This window comes from Carcharodon carcharias, chromosome 6, assembly GCF_017639515.1.
Source record: "Carcharodon carcharias isolate sCarCar2 chromosome 6, sCarCar2.pri, whole genome shotgun sequence".
Classification (NCBI taxonomy): domain Eukaryota; kingdom Metazoa; phylum Chordata; class Chondrichthyes; order Lamniformes; family Lamnidae; genus Carcharodon; species Carcharodon carcharias.
Genome location: NC_054472.1, coordinates 132516784 through 132540830, shown reverse-complemented (window position 1 = coordinate 132540830; position 24047 = coordinate 132516784). Strand labels below are relative to the sequence as shown.

Below are 24047 nucleotides of genomic sequence, written 5' to 3'. Positions count from 1 at the left end.
ATGGACATTTCATTAGCCACATTTGAATATTCAGAAAGGTATTTTGCACATTGGATTTTGATCTTTTTGAGAGCTGAAGCATTTAACAATATATGCACAAATACCATACAAATAGAAATAGGGGAGTGCTGATCAATTTCCAGACCTCCTTAAAGAAGCAGCTGACATCACTGTACCTGAGAAGATATCTGCAATAACCCTGCTTTTATGACAGTCCTATGTATGGAATGCAGAATCTCAATCACCCTTTTTCTGTCTTCCGCTATTTTCAATCCTCTTTTAAACAGTTGAGAACCTGAGCTGATCTCTTTGTTTCTCCACCCTCCTGAGAGTTAAGCCAATAATTTCCATGGGATTTCCTCTGATCACTCACATAAGCTCAGCAATAGATCCACGGAAATCTTCGAAAAGCAGAGCAAACAATGTTATGGTGAAGGATTGGGGAAACCCCACGGAAGCTCGTGTTTAGATTTATTTTTCTAATTCCCCCCATACCCCAGAATACATTGGCCTGAATTTAAGGATTGGCATTCACGCCAAGTCAGCGGGAGCGGAAGTGGGTGTAGAATCTGCTCCCGGCCACAGTTGCGTTGCAAACGCGATTTCATGCTGTCTGCCCAGCGTAAAACGCACCTTCTTTATTGTCGAGAAGGACTGGGCTGGGGCGGGAGCCCGTTGGGTCCCAGGTCCAATGGCGACCCGGTGGGCATTTTAAAACTAGCAGAGGCAGCTCCCTGAAGGCTGCCAGGGGAGAACCTTTAGGGTCTGTCAATTAAACCATTTCATTCAAACAATGGCTTCATTAGCTGCTAGAGACATCAGGCGGGAGAGCAAGTCGGGTGAGCACTCGACCCCCCGTTTCTAGGACTAGTGCCTTGCGGTCCTTGTGGAGGATGTCGGTGTCAGGTGGGACAATCTAATACCCAGGGATGGCAGGAGTCCACTGCACTTGATCAAAAAAGCCTGGGGGGAGGTGACAGCTAAGGTCAGCAGTTACAACGTTGCGCGGTGCACATGGGTGCAGTGTCACAAAATGTTCAATGAACCGTTGCACTCGGCAAGGATGAGTACCGAGTTGGCATGGATCAGTGTGGAGAAGTGTTAAAGGCTGGTTATCGTCCCTGTGGAGCTCAGGGCTGTTAGAGTCTGAGTGCCAACTATCACTGACACCGGCACCGGCCAAAGGGTGAGCCCTGGCTGCTTGGCCTGAGTGCCTTGCCGGTCGAGGGCCACGACTCGGTTGGAAGCGCTCTGCAAGATATCCGGGGGTTGGGGGGGGTGGGGGGGGCAGCAGGGGCAGTTGCCAGGCTGCAATTGCGTTGCAGGTAGACAGTGGACTAATTGATGCTCCTCTATCCTTACAGGAGAAGAGAAGCCATAAAGCTAAAGAAAGAACCAAGACAGGCAGAGGCCCCTAAAACCTCATTCTGATGAGTAACGAGATGGATGCCTTGGAGCTGGAGAGCCACCACACACCTCAGTCAGCCGGTTGTGGAAAGGCAGGGGTCTCTGATGAAGGTAAGAGTGCAGTGCACAGAGGTGAGAGTGTCAGATTGTGCAAACATTCTTGTGTAGTCTCCTCATTGATGGGAGCCTCAAACCTGGAGTCCCCATTAATCATTGAAAGATGATGGCACCATGATGCAGATCTCCATTGTCTCACCAGGGCACCTGGCATGCACAGTGACAGTGTGATGACTTAAACTAATGACTTGTCTTTATTCTCCCCTTGAATCACTAGCATGCCCACAAACACAGGACTCCAAAGAGCCATCCTTGACACCAGAGGACCACAGGGATTTAGATGCACCTGCATCGTACCCCCTCTCTGCACCAAGCACCAGCACAGATACCAGCACCTCGGTGGGCATTAGATTGTCCGCTAGAATGTTGATGTGAGTCACTTCACACTCGCTTAAGGAGCAGGTGAAGGCAGAGAGTGCCCAGGGTGCCGGCAGTCGGAGGACTGCTGGAGACCATGATGATGCTGATTTAAAGTCAGATGATGAGCCTCTGGAGTTGTCCATTAGGTGGCAGATGCTGGAGGTCCAGCGGGATGTGCAGGATGATCTGACGGAGATTCATGAGGGTATGCGCGCCATGGCTTCTGTTGTGGAGGAGTCCATGTGGAGCATGAGCGCTGCTTTAACCCTCATGGCCGAGTGCACTGCCTCCTCCTTTCAGAGAGTGGCGACTTTCATGGAGAGGCAAATCCAGGGGCAGAATCAGGGGTTCCTGAGGTGGCGCTCAGACCTTCAAACCCTCACACAGGCACTGACCTCAGGAGCTCAGTGCCAGTGGGGGAGATGGTGAAGCACCCAGTATCCCAGCTAGGTGCCCGTCCATCAATGGCGAGCAGGGAGATCCACAGCAATCTCACATTGGCGCATGAGCTGCATGTCATTTCTGCAGGCTTCTCTGAGGGCACTCTGGATGATGGTAGCAGCTCCTCTGCCCCTCTGCCAATGCCCGTGGAATCTGATGAGGCCGTGATGACTGGGGAGATCCCAGCCGTGGCATTGGTTGCTCCCTCCTAGGCAGGGCCAGCACAGGCTCCACTGACCAGAGAACGACCATCAAGGTCACCAAGACCAATAAGACAGCAGAGTCAGCTGGCTGTCTCCAATGCTGGTGCCAGCAAGAGGGGGGCAACAAGATGCAGCACTTGCAAATGTAAACTTAAGGATCCATGAGCACAAGAGGGACGGTTCATGGGTGATCATCTGTTCTGTCATATTTTGTTAATATGTTTACTAGTGTGACCATTAACACCCTCTATAGTTATGCTCATTTTCTATGAGTGCCAACATGATATTAAATGTGGCTTTTGTCTTAATGGCCTGAGTATACTTCACTTGTTTTGTAGTTGCAGGGCGCAACATTATCTAATGCTAGATGAGTGTAGCTCTAAACTTTATTGCACAGACACTGAGTGGACTTTGGGTTCAAAGGAAATAGTCATTTCAGACATCTGGGGTAGAGGAGGCACCCCTGGCATGAGGTGCAAGCAGATCTTTGGCAGCCTAGCTGAAGACGCGTTGGATCAAGGCATCCCTGGTGTAAAAACAAAAAAACTGCGGATGCTGGAAATCCAAAACAAAAACAAAAACAGAATTACCTGGAAAAACTCAGCAGGTCTGGCAGCATCGGCGGAGAAGAAAAGAGTTGACGTTTCAAGTCCTCATGACTCTTCGACAGAACTGGTGTCCCTGCCTTCTTGAAGGATCCAGAGGTCTACCTCCATATCCCCACCGTGCACCTCACCAGGCTCCTTTTCAGACTGGATTCATCATTTGTGGCCTGTAGAGCTGCTTCAAGATTCTCTACCTTCAGTGGGTCCCACCTTTCCAGTGCCAGATTGTGGAGAGCGCATCATGCAACCATAATCAGTGACACCCGCCCTGGTGGGTATTGTAGTTATCCCTCTGAATTGTCCAGGCATTGGAAGTGCATCTTCAGCAGACCTATGGTCCTGTCTATCACCACCATTGTGGAGGCATGACTCGTATTGTAACGTTTCTCTGCGTCTGTTCTTGGGTGGTGGAGAGGCATCATAAGCCACTTTTTCAACGGATAGCCCTTGTCTCCCAGCAGCCATCAGTCCAATTGAGCTGGAGCACTGAATAGCCTTGGCACTGGTGAGTTACTGAGGATATAAGCATCATGGGAGCAGCCAGGGTATCTTGCACAGACTTGCACAATCTATGTCTTGTGGTCACAATCTATCTGGACATTCATCGTGTGGAATCCCTTCCTGTTAACAAAGGCACCCAGCTGACCTGTGGGCACCTTGATGGCCACATGTGTGCAGTCGATTGCACCCTGGATGCGGGGGAACTCAGCAATCGCTGCAAATTCTCTGGCTTGCCCAACCTGGCTGGCCTCATCAGTACGGAAATGAATAAATGTCATTACCCACCTGGACGGAGCTTCTATCACCAGCTTGATGCAACTGTGGACAGCTGATTGGGAGGCTCCACACATATCCCCCACTGAGCCCTGGAAAGAGCCGGAGGCATAGAAGTTGAGGGCCACTGTGACCTTCAGAGCCACTGGCATGGGGTGTCCACCCACATAGTTGGAAGTGATCTGCAGCCCAATCACCTGACAAATGTAAGTCACAGTCTTCCTGGAGAGGCAGAGCCTCCTTTGGCATTGCACCTTGGACATGTTGAGGTAGCTGCATCGTCACCTGTAAACCCTGGCGGCAGGATAGTGGCATCTTCTGCAGCCCCTTCCATTTTGGACTAGCTGCTGGCCCTGTGCCCCTTGTGCATGTGTCTCTCCTCCCACAGGTCGCTCCCCTGAAAGCTGCATAGGGACATCTCTCCCTTCTTCCCCTCTCTACTCAGAGGAGCTGCCACCAGCAGAGAGCACAATCCCCATTACCAGGGTAACAGGAGGCTGTCTGATACCTGAAAGGGTCCATATGGTCAAAATCCTCTGGGGGCCTTGGAGACACCAATAAATCCTCAAATGAATCCTAGAAATGCTAAGACTAAAGCTCAGAACTGAGATAAAGCTCTCAAGTTCAAATAAACCACCAGCTGCAAACTTTCTCCTAAACTCCTCACTACTCACAACGGCAATGCTGCAGGCCCTATTTATCCCACCCTTGGATGAGGTTTTACTAAAAGTGGGCTTCCTGCCTACCTGTTTTGCCCATGAAATCACACAGATAACGTAAAATCAGGTTAAATTGTCTTTTTAATGGCCTTAAATGGCCCTTTAATTGTTGGTGGGTGCAGCTCTGACACCTGCGCACGCCCACCGACCTGAAGTTTGCTCGCATGTGGGATGACATCGGGATACTCGTCTGATGCCATCTTGCACTGTTTCATGTCCGTTCGGGTCGGGCATGTGCCCGTTCACGAGGTGTAAAATTCTGGTCATTAACTGACATGTATCTGTGGTATTTGCCACTTATCTGCTCACTCTCTTAACTTGTCCATGTCCTTCTGCAGTTTTCTTAACAGTTTTTCATGTTGCCTGACTGCCCCCATCAGCAAACTTTGATATTTCACTTTAAGCTCATGCCCAAATTATTTGTGATATAAAGGACAAGAAAAAAATTCCAATACAGCAGGAGAGCTAAATTTATCAACCTGACTTGGAGATAGGTAGAATGAAATGCCAACTCACTATCAGTCACTTTACACTACTGCACAGTGTCAAGATCTACTTCAGAGAGTCAGAGCAAGGGTAGTATTTCTGCCAAGTGAAATAGAGGGCAAAGCCAATAACAGGGATAGAGGGAGTGAGCAAATGGAGGGAGTTGAGGAGGGGAAGGGAAAAGAGAGAGAGAGTAAAGAGGGAGGAGAGAAGGGAGAAGTGTGGGCAAGAGAGGGGGAATGTTGGGGGGAGGGAAGGAAAAGAGTTTGTGGTAAGGAATGGGGGAGCAAAGGATGAGGAGATGAGTGTAGAAGAAGAGGAATGCGAGATAGAAACAAAGGGAAGAATATTCCCCATCCTGCGGAGGAGGGTTTGAAGGTAGGGCAGGAAGCAACCTGGACATGAGGACATTGGGTGGGCAGACTGATGTGTTCTCACCTCTGGGCGAACTTGCCTGAGGCAGGTCATCAATAGCAGCATGGGTAGCCAATAATTACCAATTGGAGACTAATGAAGGGTACGGGGAACATTCTATCGGGATCTTCCCAGCTTTGGTTTAGCCGTCACTGAGGGCCTAGCACAACAGCTCAGTGGAGATGCCCTCCTGGGGGCAGGTTGGGGAATCATCATAGCCAGAGGCCCAATTACAGGGCCATGGGTAGGAAAGGTCCATAACAATTTCTAAGGAGGGGTTTCCTCTTTGCTCTCAGGGTTCCACCTGCTTCAGCCCTCACCACATTTGAATGAGGGATGCTTCCAAGAGGACATTCATTTTGAAGCACCCTCACACTCTCCTTTCTGCCTGAGCAGTGTCCACTACTCCTGGTGGTGCTGCCAGTCTTCCAAAGCTTTGGGCCCTTTGATTGGGCATGTGACTTCAGGAATCCTCCCACCATCCTTAATTAGACAGTGAATGTAGAGGGCCTCTCTTTCTTGGCTTCTTCCAGGAAGATTCAGCAAACAGGCAGGACTCACAGACCATTGGAGCTGGGATCTGTATTTTTTCCTTTTGGAAGGATGCCTTCAAATGCAGCAAGACTCCACCTAAAGGGTTGTTGGTGGATGGGTGGCGGTGGGCAGTATTGGTGGTGAGGCTGTTAATTTTGTTGTGAGGCTATGCCCCTTTATTTTGGAAAATATGGTGTTTCAACTTTAAACTCACCAGAAATTCTGCAGTTTGAGCTGAGGCAGAGCAAACTGTTTAAAAATGCACTGCCACGTTCTAAGGTGAAGGTGACAAACTAACAAATCACCCTTAGAGGATTGTGAAGGGAGAGACATTTCCTATAATCCAGATATCCATCGAAACTTGTAACTGTCTAAGGAAAAGACATTAAAAATGCAAAATACCGGATATTGTTATGACTGGTCCCCGGATGAGGTTCCCCAAATTTGGTATGATACTAGACGAGTTACCTTAAGTTGGGATGCACCTGGGTGAGGAGGGATGAACTGGCTCCCCTTCTTTGTTCAGTCCCCTCAGTTGGTTGCAATAAGGTTAATTTAAAAAGGACCCCCGTAGATACCTTTACTCAGTCCAAATGTTTTTATGTTTTAAAAGGCGCCAATTTAACCAGGCTTTCTTGAGTTAAAGGAAAGGTGAGTTTATTAGTTACTAAAACATAAGAAAAAAACACAAGACACATACGCAGAAATTAGAAATGAGAAGTGAGTCCAGAAATAAAAGTTCAAAAAGATACACAAATAAGTCTTTGGCTTATCTGTGAGGAGTTGATGGTGAAACATTACAGCCGTTAAGTTGGATGGCAGTTGAGCAGTTAGTTTGAAGATTCTTGGTTCTGCAGGTTAGCTGAAAGGAATTGTTCTGTTTCCTTCTTGACTGTGGCTTTGCTTACTTGTGACTTGCTTCCAGCAATCAGAGAGAGAGGATATTTTTACCGGCAAGTAAAGATGCCTAGTTGATGTTCTTCAACTGTGACTTTCAAAACACACCTCTCACACCAGGCCTGGAGCAGTTAGCTTTTAAGCCCTTTTCTTGTGTATTCCTGGAAGGGAAAAAACATGTCTTTCACCCAGATCGGCTTTCTTTTCAACATACATCATATCCCCAGTCTGGGATATAACTCCCAAGAGATCGTTTCTGCCAAGGTGGTAATCAGCCTTCATTATCTCCACTATCAAAGGAGATTGCAGTTCAGTTTTTACATTGCATCTCTTCCTTTGAAGTGCCTCTGTCTGATATAGGTCATGACACCTTTTTAGGTATGACATTCCGTTCTCTGGACCAGTTGATCAAGAATAATCCGCATAGGGAATTTCCAGCAAGTGGTTACTTTACAGTCGCAGCCAGCTTTTGCTTGTATGTCCTTTTTAAAAAAAACATGTGTTACTTAAACATTTAATATGTCCGTAAGTAATTCAGGGCTATGATCTGTGGTCATGACAGTATTTCTGGTGTTCCAGGCCTGGTGTGAGAGGTGTGTTGTGAAGGTCACGGCTGAAGAACATCAGCTTCTCACCATTAACATTCTCCATGGCAACGCCTCTATCAATCAGAGTCCGCTTGCCAACCAATCAGCACTCTCTTATCATACAATATAAAGTTGTTGCTTCCCCTGACATTGGTATTCTTGCAATTGTCCTGATGAGTGCAAGATGAAAAGGTTCAACAAAATATCCTTTTTCAGTAATGCTTTATTCTAGAATGTGTTGAATCCTGTTCAATATTTATGCCAGTTATTCTTACCTTCAGCCTGATGTTGATAGCATATTTTGCTAATAATGTATACAACCATACCTGCAAAATATGTACTTCTTTATTAAGAGAATCATTAGTGCAATATTGATTTCTAGACCTGGATTTTCACTGAGTTGGGATGACTCGTGCCCTTTAAAAATGGCAGGCAGATCCCAAATAATGGTTGTCTGGGCTCTAAGCCAAGCCTCAATACGTGGCTGAGAGACCAGACAACCATTAGTCTTGTTGAAACAGCTACGCGCCAGAGAAAACATTGTCTCAGGCTCTCTGACCTCTGCTGTCAATTTCACAACATTAATTAGTTTCAAGGGTTTGTGGTGTTTGTCATTGATACTTTAAAGGGTCTAGATGATTGGCATTTTTATTGGTTTGTAGTGAGATGACTTTTTTTCAACATGGGAGAATGTTATGCATGAACTACTTCTTTAAAAAGCTTTTTTTTTACACATACTACTGTCACTTTAGGGTTCATTGGTTCTGTACAGTGTATAGTGAGTCAATGGCAGGGAAGTGCCATAACTTGGCATAGGGGGCATGAGGGACTATAGGGGGTGGGTAGAATGGCAGAGCTTGACAGAGGGGCATGAAGGGAAGTAGGAGTTGGGTAGGAGCATGAGGTAGCATGGATGAGGCATGGGGTGTGCTTGGAGGGTCGGAAGAGATGAGGCTGGTGAGCCTTTGTGTTTTTATTCTTAATGAGACAAAATCCCATGGCATGGGGACGGGACTTTTAAACAGCCCTCCTGCCTCCAATCTTTCTCCCGGGTTGGCTAGCTTGACTACAGCCTGCACCCCCGCCCCTTGGCACTTTCTCCCAAGGTAGACTGGTCAAGCTGGGAATTTTCCTGATTCCAGCTACCCACCTCGAGGTTGAAAATCCAGGCCCTAGTTTCAGAATCCTAACGGTGAGCCAGACAAACCTGGAAATAAAATGGAGTAAATTTTAAATACCTCCTCCTGGCAAAAAATGGGTGAAGGGGAAGTTTAAAAGGAATGAGTGAAATATCCACTCTATTCCCACTGTGTTTCAATTTGAAATGGCTGTTTTTTCAGGTGACTGAGGCAGCCACCTCTGGTCATTAATTGGGCCCAAGAAGTAAACGGGGCCCAAAGGGGCAGCCTTGCCAGCCAAGTCCTGTTCAGCCGACCAAAGGCTCTTTTCAAAGTAAGGTCTAAACTTTTTTTTGTGCAGCCACGAGGAACAGACGTGCAATCCAGAACCTCCAGGCAAGATTAGAACTCATTCAAAACTCACTCACTTGCACACAGTTAAAATTGGACCCCTCCATCTGCACAGTGACCTTCAATCTGGCTGGTATTTCTGGGCTACTCAACTTTTTTGGGACTTCCCGTGATTTTGGTCAGCTGTTAAAATGGGTTTGTCTCCCACTGTCCTTCCCCAATGGGTTGACTGATCACTCTCCCACCTGGGAGTTAAATTCCTAGGAATGCTCCAGTTGGCCCTTGGAAAAGCTGATTCTGGATTAGGTCAAAATAAGGATATTTGCATTTAGTGAGCAGTCAATGTTTAAGTAGACAGAAAATGTGCAAAATTACAGAAATTAAATATTGCAATTACATAAATCATGATTATTTTCCTGTGTGTTTTGAGCTGACAGGTGAGCCTTAATTGTGGAGCTGCCTATCAAAGCTACCAAAAATGTCCTAGCACACAACAGGCGATAATTATGCTAGCATTAATTTGGAAAGGAATACAATTAGTAAACGTATGTAGCTGATCCATAACCAATGTATATTTGCTATTTTGATGCACAACACATATCATTTCTTTAAAGAAAAATGATAATGCAAAAAGAGCCATAGATTGCCTACTAAAATGTTGCTTACCTAAGGTAATAGCATTTACTGAAATGGAAGTAGAGAGCAGTAGGAAACAGTAAAATACAAAAACGACAAGGGCAATTGCTGTTTTGCCGTTTGAGACAATAGCCAAAATGAATGGCCTCTAGCATGTTATAATGACAAATATACTTCCATATCTCATTTCCCCATCCATATTTATTTTAATCTGATAAAAAGATTCTTTTTATACATTTTCTGCATATTCTACTAAACAATCATGTAAAATGACAAAAAAATAAACTAATAAAACTGCAAGCTCTGGAAACCTGAAACAAACAGAAAATAATGGAAGCACTGATCTGTCCAGCTGCTTCTGTGGACCAAAGAGGTGTTCCTAATTTGAGTTTAAATCCTTTATTAACTCATCAATTCTCCCACAAAAGCTGCCTGATGTGCTGAATGTTTCCAGCATTTTCTGATTTTGTTACAAGATTCCCAATGTGCTCATTTACACAGCTGGATTAATACACACCGAAGGTGAATTTACAGCTATTTTTAGTTTCTTAGTACATTGCTAGTCGCCTCAACGATTTTAGCAACTTGATTTTTTTTGTATTCTTTAAGTTCTTAATTTAAAAAAAACTGATTTGGGCTATTTCTGGAGGGAAGTTGCTTTTTGAATCTTGTAAGGATTAATGTTCCAATGTTTAATAAAGTTATGCAGGATTGCAAATTAAAATGTTCAACAAAGCAATAGCATTGGGGGAAAATATTGGCTTTTCTAGAACACTTTTAACATCAGAATATTAAAAACTAGTTAAAGCATAAGTAGAGAATAATTCAAAAATAAACACAATTTTAAAACTGCAGCTTTAAGCACATATATCATCCTATAATTCCTCATCCGTTTTCAATAACTCATAAGGATAGTTATTCTTTCAGTTGGTATAATATTGAGAAATGTACGTTATACAATTCTGGTGATGAATGGTCATGTTTCTATGTTTTATAGTGACACACAGAATCAACTTCAAATATTTGTCCTGCTGAAATGAATAAAACTCATCAGTGCCTCAGATGCTGTGCAGCTTTATTAGGGCTGCCATTTGAACTCAGCATTATTCAGCACCTATTTTTTTTCTTTTATCCAAAAGTTATTGGTTTCTCATACTTACAAACCGTTGGCAGCATAATTCATATATTTATATGTCATCTAAAATCTATTTTTTTCTATTTCAATAACATTAACCAAGGTCTATTTGTGCTGCTGTCAGGTATTGGTCCAAATCCTATTTAATATCCTCCCTCATCAACTGGTAAACAAATGAAGCCCCTGCCTCATCCTCAGGAGAAGCAAAATCATAGCATTCTAGGTGTTGGCAAGTATTGTTGGTGAAATTGGTGACTGAATGCTTAACTCATTTACATATATACTCTTGCTCTCCTAACACAGAAAGAAACTCATTGAAAGAGGTAAAGTGTCTGATAAAACAACACGTGGGGGAAAGTCATCTGAACACATTGTTCATTCGCCAATACCAACTTATTTTCCCCTAATGCAGATTTATCAGAACCATATGGAATTATTGAATTGTTCATCATGTACAAGTCTGATTGCTTTCATCCAACCTCTTCCATTAATGTGATCCCAGTGCAATGAAAGGTCCAGTTTACACTCGAGATTTTGATTTTCTGAGCAAACAAATCATTTTCCAACCACATTTGTCATGATCTGAGAAATGGTGTGATTTATAAATCCAGACTTTGAAAATCTGTGTTATTTCTTTACCCTTGACTCTATTTCCCCTTGTTAAATATTTCAAGCTATTATAAATGAAGCAGCATAGTTATAGCCTAAATTCCATTACTTTCAGTGGGAATAAGCTGTGAACCAAAGATACTTTAAAAGTTTCTTTTCAAGCTGCACTGTCATAGAGCTCATATTCCTACACCTATTGCCATTACGAAAAACTGTTTCCGTAAAAGCTCAAGTGGCTGCTGTCATAACTTTGGGACCAGTTGCAAGGGACAGTTTCTTAGAACAATATATTGTGGAATCAACCAGGGAACAGGCTACTTTAGACATGTTACTGTGTAATGAAATAAGATTAATTAATGATCTCATAGTGAAGGGTCCTCAAGAGAAAAGTAATTATAATATGGTGGAATTTCAACGTGAGAAACTTAGGTATGAAACTAGTGGTTTAAGCTTAGTGAAAGGAAATTATAAAGGTATGAAGATAGAGTTGGTTAAACTGGACTGAGAAAATAGTTTGAAAGGTAAAGGATATTTCATAACTCTTAGCAAAGATATATTCCATTGAGAAGGATGACCGTCCATTGCTAAGTAAGGAAGTTAAGGGTGGCATCAAATTGAAAGAAAAGCCACACAAGGCTGTAACGATTAATGGTAAGCCAGAAGATTGGGGCAATTTTAGAAATCAGCAAAGGATAATTTTTTAAATAATGAAGAGGGAAATTAGAATGGTAACACAGCAAACCCATAAAAGCAGACAGTAAGAGCTTCTACAAATATATAAAATGAAAGAGAGCAGTTAAAGTGTGTGTTGTTCTCTGAGAGGGTGAAAATGGGAATTTATAATGGAAAATAAGCAAATGGCATGGCCTTTGAACAAACATTTTGCATCTGCTTTCATGGTGGGAATTAGCTCAAATGGTAGAGCAGTCACTTAGCATGCAAGGGGTAGTGGGGTCAATGCCCACATTCTCCAATTTGGCAGGATGGTATTGTTGCTGTCAAGGTCAAGGATGTTATGGAATGGCTGCAGGACATTCTGAAACAGGAGGGTGAACAGCCAGAGGCTGTGATCCATGTTGGGACCGATGACATAGGAAGAAAGAGAAATGAGGTCCTGCAAGCAGACTTTAGGGAGTTAGGTTGGAAATTGAAAAGCAGGACTTCAAAGGTAATAATTTCCAGATTACTCCTGGTGCCACGCAGTAGTAAGTATAGGAACAGAAGGATAGAGCAGATGAATGCGTGGCTAGAAGGATAATGAAGGAGGGAGGGCTTTAGATCCCTGGGGCATTGGGACTGCTTCTGGAGGAGGTGGGACTTGAACAAGTTGGATGGGTTACATCTGAACAGGAATGGCACCAACATCCTTGTGGGGAGGTTTGCCAATGCTGTTGGGACGGATTTAAACTAAATGGGCAGGGGGGTGGGACCCTGAAAAGTAGTTCAGAGGGAAGAGAAGCTGAGACAGAATTAGAAGTTAAAACACTAGTAAGTGAGGCTGAAAGGCAGAGGAAACAAGGCTAGATAACAAAGAAGTGAGTTTAGCAAGGCTAAATGGAATATATTTTAATGTAAGGAGCCTGAGGATTAAGACAGGTGAGCTGAGGGCACAGATAGGCATGTGGGAGTATGATATCATAACTATGACCGAGACTTGACTAAAATAAGAGCAGGAATGGCAGCTCAACATTCCTGGTTATAGGGTATTCAGATGAGATAGGGAGGGGGATAGAAGAGGAGGGGGTATTGAAATATTGATCAAGGAATCAACTATAGCAGTGAGGAGGGATGATATCTTAGAAGGATCATTAATTGAAGCCATTTGGGTAGAAGTAAAAAACACAAAAGGGGCAAACATGCTGTTGGGTGTGTACTATAGGCCCCCAAACAATCAGGGAGAGGTAGAGCATCAAATATGTAATCAAATTTCAGAGAAGTGTAAGAATAATAAGGCAGTAATGGTAGGGGGTTTTAACTACCCAAATATTAACTGGAATAGTTTAAGTGTGCAAGATAGGGAAGGAGAAAAATTCTTAAGTTGTATCCAGGGGAACTTTTTAAGCCAGTACGTAGAGCCCAACAAGGGAGGGGGCAGTTCTGGACCTAATATTCAAAAATGAGCCCAGGCAGGTGGAAGACATGTCAGTAGGGGAGCACTTTGGAGATAGTGACCATAACTCAGTTAGACTTAGAATAGTTATGATAAAGGATAAGGTTGGGCCGGGAATAAAAGTTCTAAGCTGGTGAAAGGCTAATTTTACTAAGATGAGATGCGATTTGTCCCAAGTGGGCTGGGGAGCAGCTATTTGCAGATAAAATTGTGTCAGAGCAGTGGGAAGCATTCAAGGAGGAAATAGAAAGAGTACAGGACAAATATGTTCCTGTAACAATAAAGTAGGGGAACCAAATCTGGAGAACCCTGGATGTCAAGGGACATAAAGGTTAGGATTAATAAAAAAAGAGAAGCTTATGGCAGATATCAAGGGCTCAATATGGCAGAGTCCTTAGAGGAGTATAAAAAGAGCAGAGGGGAACTTAAAAAGAAAATTAGGATAGCTAAGACAGTGCATGAGAAAGCATTGGTGGGTAGAATAAAGGAAAACCCAAATGAATTTTTTAAAGACATAAAGAGTAAGAGGGAAAGGGCCAATTAGGGACCATAGAGGCAATGTGTGTGTGGACCCGGAAGACGAGAGTGTAGTCTTCAGTGAATACTTTCTGTCCATTTTCATAATGGAAAAGGACAACGCAGATATAAACATCAGGGTGGAGGACTGTGAAATATTAGAAGAAATTATCATAGAGAGAGAGCAGGTACTAGTGGGTTTAGTGGTCTTAAAAGTGGATAAATCCGCAGGCCCAAATAAGATGCATCCCAGGCTGTTGAGAGAGGCAAAGGAAGAGAAATCAGGGGCCCTGGCAGTAATTTTCAAATTCTCTCTGGCCATGGGTGCAGGTCTAGAGGACTGGAAGACTACTAATGTTGTCCCATTATTAAAAAAGGGAGGAAGGGATAGACCAGGAAACTACAGGCCAGTCAGTCTAGCCTCAGTGGCGGGGAGGCTACTAGAAAGAATTTTGAGGGACAGTATATATCTGCACTTGGAGAGACACGGATTAATCAGGGATAGTCAGCATGAATTTGTCAAGGGAAGGTCACGTCTGACAAATTTGATCGAAGTTTTTGAGCAGGTAACCAGGAGTGTTGATAAGGGTAATACATTTGATGTGGTCTACATGGACTTTAGCAAGGCTTTTCATGACGTCCCTCATGACAGACTGGTCAAGAAAGTAAGAGCCCATGGGATCCAAGACAAAGTGGCACGTTGGGTCCAAAATTGGCTGAGAGCAGGAAGCAGAGGGTAATGGTAGGGGGATGTTTCTGTGGCCGGAAGTCTGTTTCCAGTGGGTTTCCGCAGGGCTCAGTGCTGGGCCCTTGCTGTTTGTAGTGTACGTAAATGATTTGGACTTAAATGTGGGGGGTATGATCAAGAAGTTCGCGGAGGTCAGGAAAATTGGTCGGGTGGTAAATGGTGCGGACGATAGCTGTAAACTGCAGGAGGATATCAATGGACTGGTCAGGTGGGCAGAGTGATGGAAAATTGAATTCAACCCGGAAAAGTGTGAGGTAATGCACTTGTGGAGGGCTAACAAGGCAAGGGATTACACTATGAATGGTAGGACCCTAGAAAGTACTGAAGATCAGAAGGACCTTGGTGTGCGAATCCATAGATCCCTGAAGGTAGCAGGGCAGGTAGATAATGTGGTGTAGTGAGCATATGGGATACTTGCCTTTATTAGCTGAGGCATAGAATACAAGAGCAGGGAGGTTCTGCTGAAACTGTATAAAATGCTGGTTAGGCCATAACTGGAGTACTGCGTGCAGTTCTGGTCAACACATTATAGGAAGGTATGATTGCACTGGAGAGGGTGCAGAGGAGATTTACTAGGATCCTGCCTGGGCTGGAGGGTCTGAGCTATGAGGGAGGATTGGATAGGCTGGGGTTGGTTTCCTTGGATCAATGAAGGCTGAGAGGGGACCTCATAGAGGTGTATAAGATTATGCATAGATAGGGTGGATAGGAAGGTACATTTTCCATTATAAAGCGGTCAATAACCAGGAGGCATAGATTTAAGGCAAAAGATAAAAGGCTAAGAAGGGAGTTGAGGAGAAATTTTTTCACTGAGGGTGTGGTGGGAGTCTGTAACTCACTGCCTGAAATGGTGGTTGAGTCAAAAACTCTCGTAACATTTAAGAAGTATTTAGATATTCACTTGCAATGCCATAACCTCCAGGGCTATGGGCAAAGCACTGGAAAATGGGATTAGTGAAGTCAGATCTTTGTTGACTGGTGTGGACATGATGGGCCGAATGGCATCCTTCTGTGTTGCAGACATCTATGAGTCTACTAAAAGCAAGATAATGATAGTAGAAAATCAAAGAGCAAAAGGGAGGACCTTAAGGTGATCACTATAACCAGAGAAAAAGTTATTTTGAAATTTTGCCCTGTACACTCAAGTCTAATTTAATATAGTTCAAGAAAAGCAGTGGTCCTAGAGCCAAGCCCTCGAGAACTCCTTTCTACAGCCCGAGAAACAACTGCTATCACTACTCTGTTTCCTATTATTCAGCCAGCTTTGTACCCATACTGCTACAGTCCCTTTTATTCAATGGGCTTCAATTTTGCTGGCAATTCTATTTTTTGACACTTTATCAAGTGCTTATGAAAGTCCATTGGCAGAATATCGACCACATTATGCTCATCAACCCTCTCTGTTACCTCATCAAAAAATGTAATCAAGTTGAGTTAAACACAATTTTCTTTTAACAAATCCATACTAGTTTCCCTTATTAATCCGCCCCTTGTTCAACTCACTTCATTTTGTCCCAGATTATTGGGGTGGGTTTTATAGCCCCCTGCCAAGGATCTTTTCAGTAGGGGGCATGTAAAATATGTTGGGCTGCTAGCCCACAGCTTTCCTACCCATCCCTGACCTTGTCCCCATAATATAGGGAGGTGAGTAAGATGCCCAGTAGGCCACCTGCCCTTAGGCCTCGTGAGGGCTTAAGTGACCAATTATTGCCCACTTAAGGTCTTCGATTCACCTCCACTGCCATAAAATGCTGGGCAGTGACAGGCGGGCAGAACTGAAAAGGCCATTTGTTAAGCACAGCTGGTTAGAATATGGGAAGGAAGTTGGGGGATATGTCCTTCTGTTGGGGGGGGGGGGGGTGCCCTGTGTACATCAGTGGCACCACCTACTGCCCCCCAAGATGCTATCCCATCCCCTTTGTGCCACCTTGTCTGGCCACCAAAAACCTGTACCCACCCCCTCACCCTCTTTTCTAGGGTGCTCAATCCATACCTGTCCTAAAAACCCAGGACTTACCTCACTCCGGCCGCCACTGCACTTCTTTGAGGAGATGCCTGCAGTCCAAGTAGTGCCCATCATCAATTTCTGACACTGTGAAGATTGCTAGATTGTCCAGCAACTCTCATGGATGGGACTTCTTCCCAATGTAGTGAGGAAGCCTGACCACCACCTTGTTAAGGCCACCTGGAACCTCGGCTGCCGAGGAGCCTTGTTTAAAGTCATTCAGTTCAGGGCTGACTTATCTTCTGGGTAGTGAGCAGCACGCTCCCTGTAAAATTCAGCTTATGTTTCTTAAAGCTTTTCCATCATCGAGGTTAAACTGACTAGCCTATGGTTGTCTGGTATATCCTTATATCCTTTTTTGAACAAGTATGTAACATTTGCAATTCTCCAGTCTTCTGGAATCATGACTGTATCTAAGGAGGATTGGAAGATTATGGCAAGTGCCTCCACAATTTGCGCCCGCATTTCCCTCAGTATTCTTGGTACATACCGTCCAGTCCTGGCGACTTATCAACTTTAAATACAGCCGGCCTAATATATCTCTTTTGTCAATTATTATTTCATTCAGTGACTCAATCTTGCTCATTTATTGCCTCAGCTGTGCTCTCTGTCTCAATGCGTAGATCCTTTTTGGCCTATAATATGCCCCACCCCTCTTCTTATTGCCCTTTTATTATCTGTATGCTTTCAGAAGATGACTGAATTCCTAGAAGACATTTGGATTCCTTGTTATGCTAGCTGCCACTCTGTTCTTAAAATCCCTATTTGCCCCTCTTATTTCATTTCTTACTTCCCCTCTGAACTTTTTTTATTCAGTTTGGTTCTCACTGGCATTCTCAACCTGAAATCTGTTGTGACACACTCTTTTTCTAGTTTATCTTACTCTCTATCTCTTTCATCATCCAGACCGACCTGGCTTTGTTTGCCCTGCTTTTCACTCTCATGGGAACATAACTTAATTGTAGCTGAGTCATTTTGTCTTTCAATTGCAGCTTTGTCTGCCAACCTTTGATTCCCATTTACCTAGGACAGACCTGTTCTCCTTCTTAAATATATTCAGTGACTTGGCGTCCACAGTCCTCTGTAGTAGAGAATTCCATAGGTTCACCACCCTCTGAGTGAAGAAGTTTGTCCTCATCTCAGTCCTAAATGGCTCACCCTGTATCCTGAGATTGTGACCCCTTGTTCTAGAACCCCAGTGAGAGGTTCATCCCTGCATCCAGCCTGTTCAACCCCATCAGAATTTTATATGCTTCAATGAGATCCCCTCTCATTCTTCTAAACTCCAGTGAGTACAGTCCTAGTTGGCCCAATCTTTCCTCATATGACAATCCTGCCATCCCAGGAATCAGTTTGGTGAACATTTGCGGCACTCTCTCTATGGCAACTATATCCTTTCTTAGGTAAGGAGACCAAAACTGCACACAATACTTCAGGTGTGGTCTAACCAAGGCCCTTTATAGCTGCGATAAGACATCATTGCTCCTGTACTCAAGTCGGTTTGCAATGAAAGCAAGCATTCCATTTGCCTTCTTAACTGCTTGTTGCACCTGCATGCTTGTTTTCAGTGATTGGTGTACAAGAACACCAATTGTACGTCAACATTTCCCAATCTATCACCATTTAAATAATACTCTGCCATTCAGTTTTCCCTACCAAAGTGGATATCTTCACATTTATCCACGTTATACTGCATCTGCCATGTATGTGTCCACTCACTCAACTTGTCTAAATTACCTTGAAGCCTCTTAACATCCTCCTCACCATTCACATTCCCATCTAGTTTTGTATCATCAGCAAACTTGGAAATATTACCTTGGTTCCCTCATCAAAATCATTGATATATATTGTGAATAGCTGGGGCCCAGGCACTGATCTCTGCGGTACACTCATCATCGCCTGCCATTCCAAAAAAGACCCATTTATTCCTACTATCTGTTTCCTGTCTGCTAATCAATTCTCAATCCATGTCGACATATTACCCCCAATCCCATGTGCTTTAATTTTGCACACTAACCTTTTATGTGGGACTTCATCAAAAGCTTTCTGAAAATCCAAATATACCACATCCACTGGTTCTCCCTTAAATATTCTGCTAGTTACATCCTCAAAAAACTCCAGTAGGTTTGTCAAACATGATTTCCCTTTCATAAATCCATGTTTGTCTAATTCTGTTGATATTTTCTAAGTGTCCTGTTATCACATCCTTTACAATAGACACTAGCATTTTTCCTACCACTGATGTTAGGTTAACTGGTCATAATTCCCTGTTTTTACCCTCCCTCTTGTTTTAAATAGTGGGGTTACATTTGCCACCCTTCAATCTACCAGGACTGTTCCAGAATCTATAGAATTTTGGAAGATAACAACCAACGTATGCACTATTTCCACGGCCACCTCCTTTAGTACCCTGAGATGTAGATTTTCAGGCCCTGGGGATTTATTGGCTTTCAGTCCCATTAATTTCTCCAGTATTTTTTTTTTAGTGATACTAATTTCCTTCAATTCCTTTTTTTCACTAGACCTTTGGTTCCCTAGTATTTCCGGGAAGTTATTTGTGTCTTCCTCTTTGAAAGCAGAATTAAAGTAGTTGTTTAATTGACCTGCCATACCCTTGTTCCCTATTATAAATTCTGCTGTTTCGGACATTTGTCTTCACTAATCTTTTTCTTCCTACATATTTAAGAAGGTCCTCCCTCAAATCTGCCACCTGCTACAACCATAAGTAGAACCTCAGAACAGGGCAAGAACAGCATTGCCAGTGCTGTGATGGTGGCTGTGGCCCTGAACGTTTGTGTGTCGGCCCTTTCCAGATTGGAGCAGAAGATATGTGCAAGGTCTCCCAGTTCGTGGTCCAAACTGTTACATAAGGAGCTCACTAAGGCTCTGCATTCCAAGAGAGCTGAATGCTTTCATTCTGTCTTGTTTGTTTGAGAAACAAGCAGAATGAGCATGTGGCTCCATGAGTATTACAGGCTTCATACGCTGCAGGGTGCCACTGTCTGGATGCATGTTGCTTTGTGGGCACCACATATCAACCCTGGGATGGACTGCAACTGAAAGGGCTCCAATTCCTTAACATCCAGTTGGTGTGTGACTATATGCAATGGATCATGCAGGTCAATGCCTGGCATCCTGGCAGCAACCGCCATGTCTTCATTGTGCATCAGTCGACTGTGTCATCTGCATTTAAGCCAACATGACAAGACTAGAGAGTGGATAATGAGCAACATGGACTAGAATTCAAGATATGGTCCATGACTTGAATGTGCAACCCACCCACTTGTGGGCAGCAAGCCAGGCACTGCATTTCAAAAGAACCTTATTAGCTGTAAATGTTTTGGGATGTCCTGAGGCAAAAGGTGCTATATAATTGCAAGGCCTTATTTTCTTTTTCTCTGTTATTATTATAGTGTCTGCTTGGCCACAACGTGAAAATAAAAGCACCACAAAATAATCGCTCCTGGCTATACTTATAAATTAAGCCATGCAATATTGCATAACTAACCACTTTTTTGTTTTTCCTTAGTGCCTGCCTTTTGTGTGCCTTTGCCAGTCCAAATGGTCCAGATACTGGCACCCCAGTGACTGCAGCAGGGCTTGTGGAATGCAGATAGCCTTGGAGGATGACCTTGAGCAGCTCTCGTCTTAGAATAACCAGCTTTGGACTGCACCATCTTAGCACGGGCGGCAGAAGTGTGTCTGGCTGACTGGCTGACAGGCACAACAAGGCAACTGGTAGACTGGCAGCAGTGTGAGGATGAATGTGGTCATCCTGAGAGAGGGAAGATTCATGCTCCATGGAATGACTGTGACTCCTTTAGGATTGGATTGGAAGCTAGTAAATGTAAAACTGCTATTCAATAGAGGGGAGAGAAAGAAAGCAAATAGCAATGTGATAATAACTGGATAACCAGTGTTTTGAGATGTTAATTGATACTACAGTAAAAACGATAAGGAGGCCACAAAGAACTTGCAAAGAGATATAGGTAGGTTAAGTGAATGTGTATGAAAGTGGAAGATGTGTGAAATGTGAGGTTACTCACTTAGTAGGAAGAATAGAAGAACGTAATTTTTCCGGCAGATGTAGCATCTTGCACTTGAACTATAAATGTTGGCATTCAGAGGTGTTTGGGTGAACTTTCACAAGAATCCAGAAAGTTAACATGTAGGTATGGCAAGGAATTAGGAAGACAAATGATATGTTGGCATTTCATACAAGAGGGCTGAGTGCAATTCTTGCTGCAACTGTTCAGGGCTTCGGTGAGACCACACCTGAGTACAATGTATAATTTTGGCACCATACCTGGGGAAGGATATACTTGACTTAGAAGAAAATACAAAGAGGTTCACTAAATTGATCCCTGGGAAGAGAGGGTTGCCTTATGGGGACCGATTGAGTAGAATTGAACCTATGCTCTGTAATTTGGAAGAATGAGAGATAGCCTGATTGAAACATACAAAATTCAGAGAGGGCTTGGCAGAGTAGTTACTGAGAGGGCATTATCCCTGGGTAAAGAGCATAGAATTAGGTGGCATGGTGAAGGATAAAGGAACCGTCAGGAGAAATTTCTTTACTCAGAGGGTCTTTAACCTTTGAAATTCTCTACCCCAGAGGGCTATGGGTGCTCAGTCTTTGTGCATATCCAAGGCTGAGATTGATAGGTGTTTGGACTCAAAGGCAATGAAAATAAGTGGGAATCATGGGAAAGCAGAGTTAAGGGTCAAGGATTAACAGGATTGAGGGATCACACTGTCTACTCATTATTATTTCTTATGTTCTTACATAATCCAATTAACCTGTTGGCGGATAGATTGCTGGATCCCTGTGACATCCTGCAAGTCCCTTTGAATACAGGTATCGGCAGCCATGATGGCAGCAGTCTGAGCTTCCATGGCAGAAAACTAACATTGCGTGAGAGCATTCTGAGCTTTCACTAAAACAGCTAGATTTTGGGTGGCTATTACTCCTGCTGCAATGGAAACCAAGACATCAATGATCAGATGCTGCATCTTGGAAAGGTCTGCAAGTGGAGAGAGCCATCATTTCCATGCTGAAAAGAATGGGCTCCAAGTTCTGCTTAAAGTCCTGTGCCAAATTGATGTCAGATTCCCCATGTGCTCCTTTTTTAATTAATTCATGGGCTTTGAGCATCTCTGGCAAAGTCAGCATTGATTGCCCATCCCTAATTGCCTTTAAGAAAGTGATGGTGAGCTGCCCTCTTGAACAATTGCGGTCCATGTGGAGTGGCTACACCAACAGTGATGTTAGTGGATTTGGGACTTGCAGGATTGTGAACCAGTGATTCTGAAGGAACAGTGATATAGTTCCAAGTCAGAGTGGTGTGTGACTTGGAGGGAGACTTGCAGGTGATGGTGTTCCTATCTGCCTGCTGTGTTTGTTCTTCTAGGCGGCAGAGGTCGCAGTTTTCACATTAATCGCAAGCTTTCTGGCAAGCCCACTAATGCATTTCAATTGTGCATGCTCACCAGTCTTCTTCTGTCCAAGTGCTCATCAACTTGTGTGCAACCTCACCCTCCAGCGAGCTGGCATCTATGCAACATTTGCCTCCTGTCCTAATTGCAGGCCACTCATGCCCAGGGTCTCACAACATGCAGATCCTGCAAAAAAAAAACCCTTAAAGTGAAATTTGTGTCAGTATCTTTGCAGCTGACTGTGAGTGACAGTTTTTGTCTCTGTCACCATTGTCCTGCTCTTCCTCCCCTTGCTCTTCCTGCACTGCCTGACCAGGTTGCAGTTCTGGAAAGGAAGGTAGGATTGTATTAAGGGGAGGGGGAGAAAGCAAGTGGCACATGCTTACAAGATATGCAGTTTATAAACTGAATAGAGTGTGGAATGTGAGAAGGAGGATTAAATGTGAACATATTGTCATCTTTGATGCTTTCAACACTGTTGCTGAGCACAGTCCCAACTATAGTAGCTCCAGTAATAATGAGAACCATCTTGGGATAAGGATATGCAACCATTTTCTGGGGCCAAATGGCCTGTTTCTGTGCTGCATGTTCTATGTAAGTCTCTTTCATTTTATCCTTGCAAATATTTTGCATATCACCAATTTTGATCCCTTATATCAAAGAAGGTGAATCATACAGCAGGGCATGGTGTCATAGATGGCATTCTTTCAACCTATGAAAATATTTCACATTTTAAAATTTATAATTGGACCCTACACTTATGAAGACCCTGAATGAGCTCTTAAAAGAAGGGTTAACTGATAGGAGTGGGAAGAGTCAAAACTCAGATAATACTTGCCCATAATTCTAGCAATGCCTTTTTCTTACTCTGTAGAGTTACATTCAGCTTAATTGTTGTGAGCAGGACTAAGCCCAAAAATTGTATGCTCTGCTGCAGACTGACAAGAGGTTAATGAAATATGCCAGTCAGTGACTGACTGAAAAGACATTACTTGAAGAGTTTGTGCTAAAATGTAACACTGACTGACTTGATTGTGGAGCATCAGACATTGAACCTGACAGATCCTGGAAATAATGGAATTGAGAGGATGCAATCATTTAGAACAGCCTGAATCTCAAATGATTTTAAATGAATGAGGTCTTCTATACTATAATTGCCAGCTTGTTATCCAGAAATTTAAATTTTCCTATAAAACAATGTCAAATTAACACAACTAAGAAAGAGCTTGCAAATCCCCTTTTAATGTGACATATGTTGTGGCATGCATGGAGATGGAAGGTATTCCAAGAATGATGGAGCTAATTAATTTATTATAGGAGAAGTGAGTTTTGTAGACTGAATTCAGAAATTAAATAAATTATATAAAACGACAACTGCATGATACATGCTAATAAAGACAAATGGGAAAAAAATGGAGAATTTTTATTTGCTAGGAGACTAGTTAGAATGTGGAACTCACTACCACAGGAAATAGTTGAGATGAATAGCTTCGATGTTTCAAAAGGAAACAAAGCAAGTATATGAGAGAAAAAGAAACACGAAGACATGCAGTAAGGCTGCAATAAAAAAAAAATCAGCACAAATTGTTGGGCTGAATGGTTTGTTTCAGTGCTGCATATTCTATGTAATTATATGCAAGTTGTATTTATATAGTACCTTTAACATAGTAAAACTTCTCAAGGCACTTCACAGGAGTGTAATGTTTTAAAAAGCATCAAGAAAAGAAGAACACGTGGGCAAAAGCGTGGTCAAAGAGGTAGAATCATAGAAACTTATAGCATAGAAGGGGGGCATTCGGTCCTGTTTTGCCTGTGCTGGGTATTTAAAACAGCAGTTAC

At 43.4% G+C, this 24047-nt stretch overlaps 1 long non-coding RNA gene across 1 annotated transcript in view; it reads left to right on the top strand.

Annotated features, from left to right (window-relative positions):
- Positions 1-23594, top strand: part of LOC121278759 — a 28294-nt gene extending 4700 nt beyond the window's left edge. Inside the window, exons 2-3 of the long non-coding RNA XR_005943276.1 lie at positions 1365-1518; positions 20302-23594. This is a non-coding gene — a long non-coding RNA (uncharacterized LOC121278759). The remainder of the gene's footprint in view (positions 1-1364; positions 1519-20301) is intronic.
- The last annotated feature ends 453 nt before the right edge of the window (positions 23595-24047 follow it).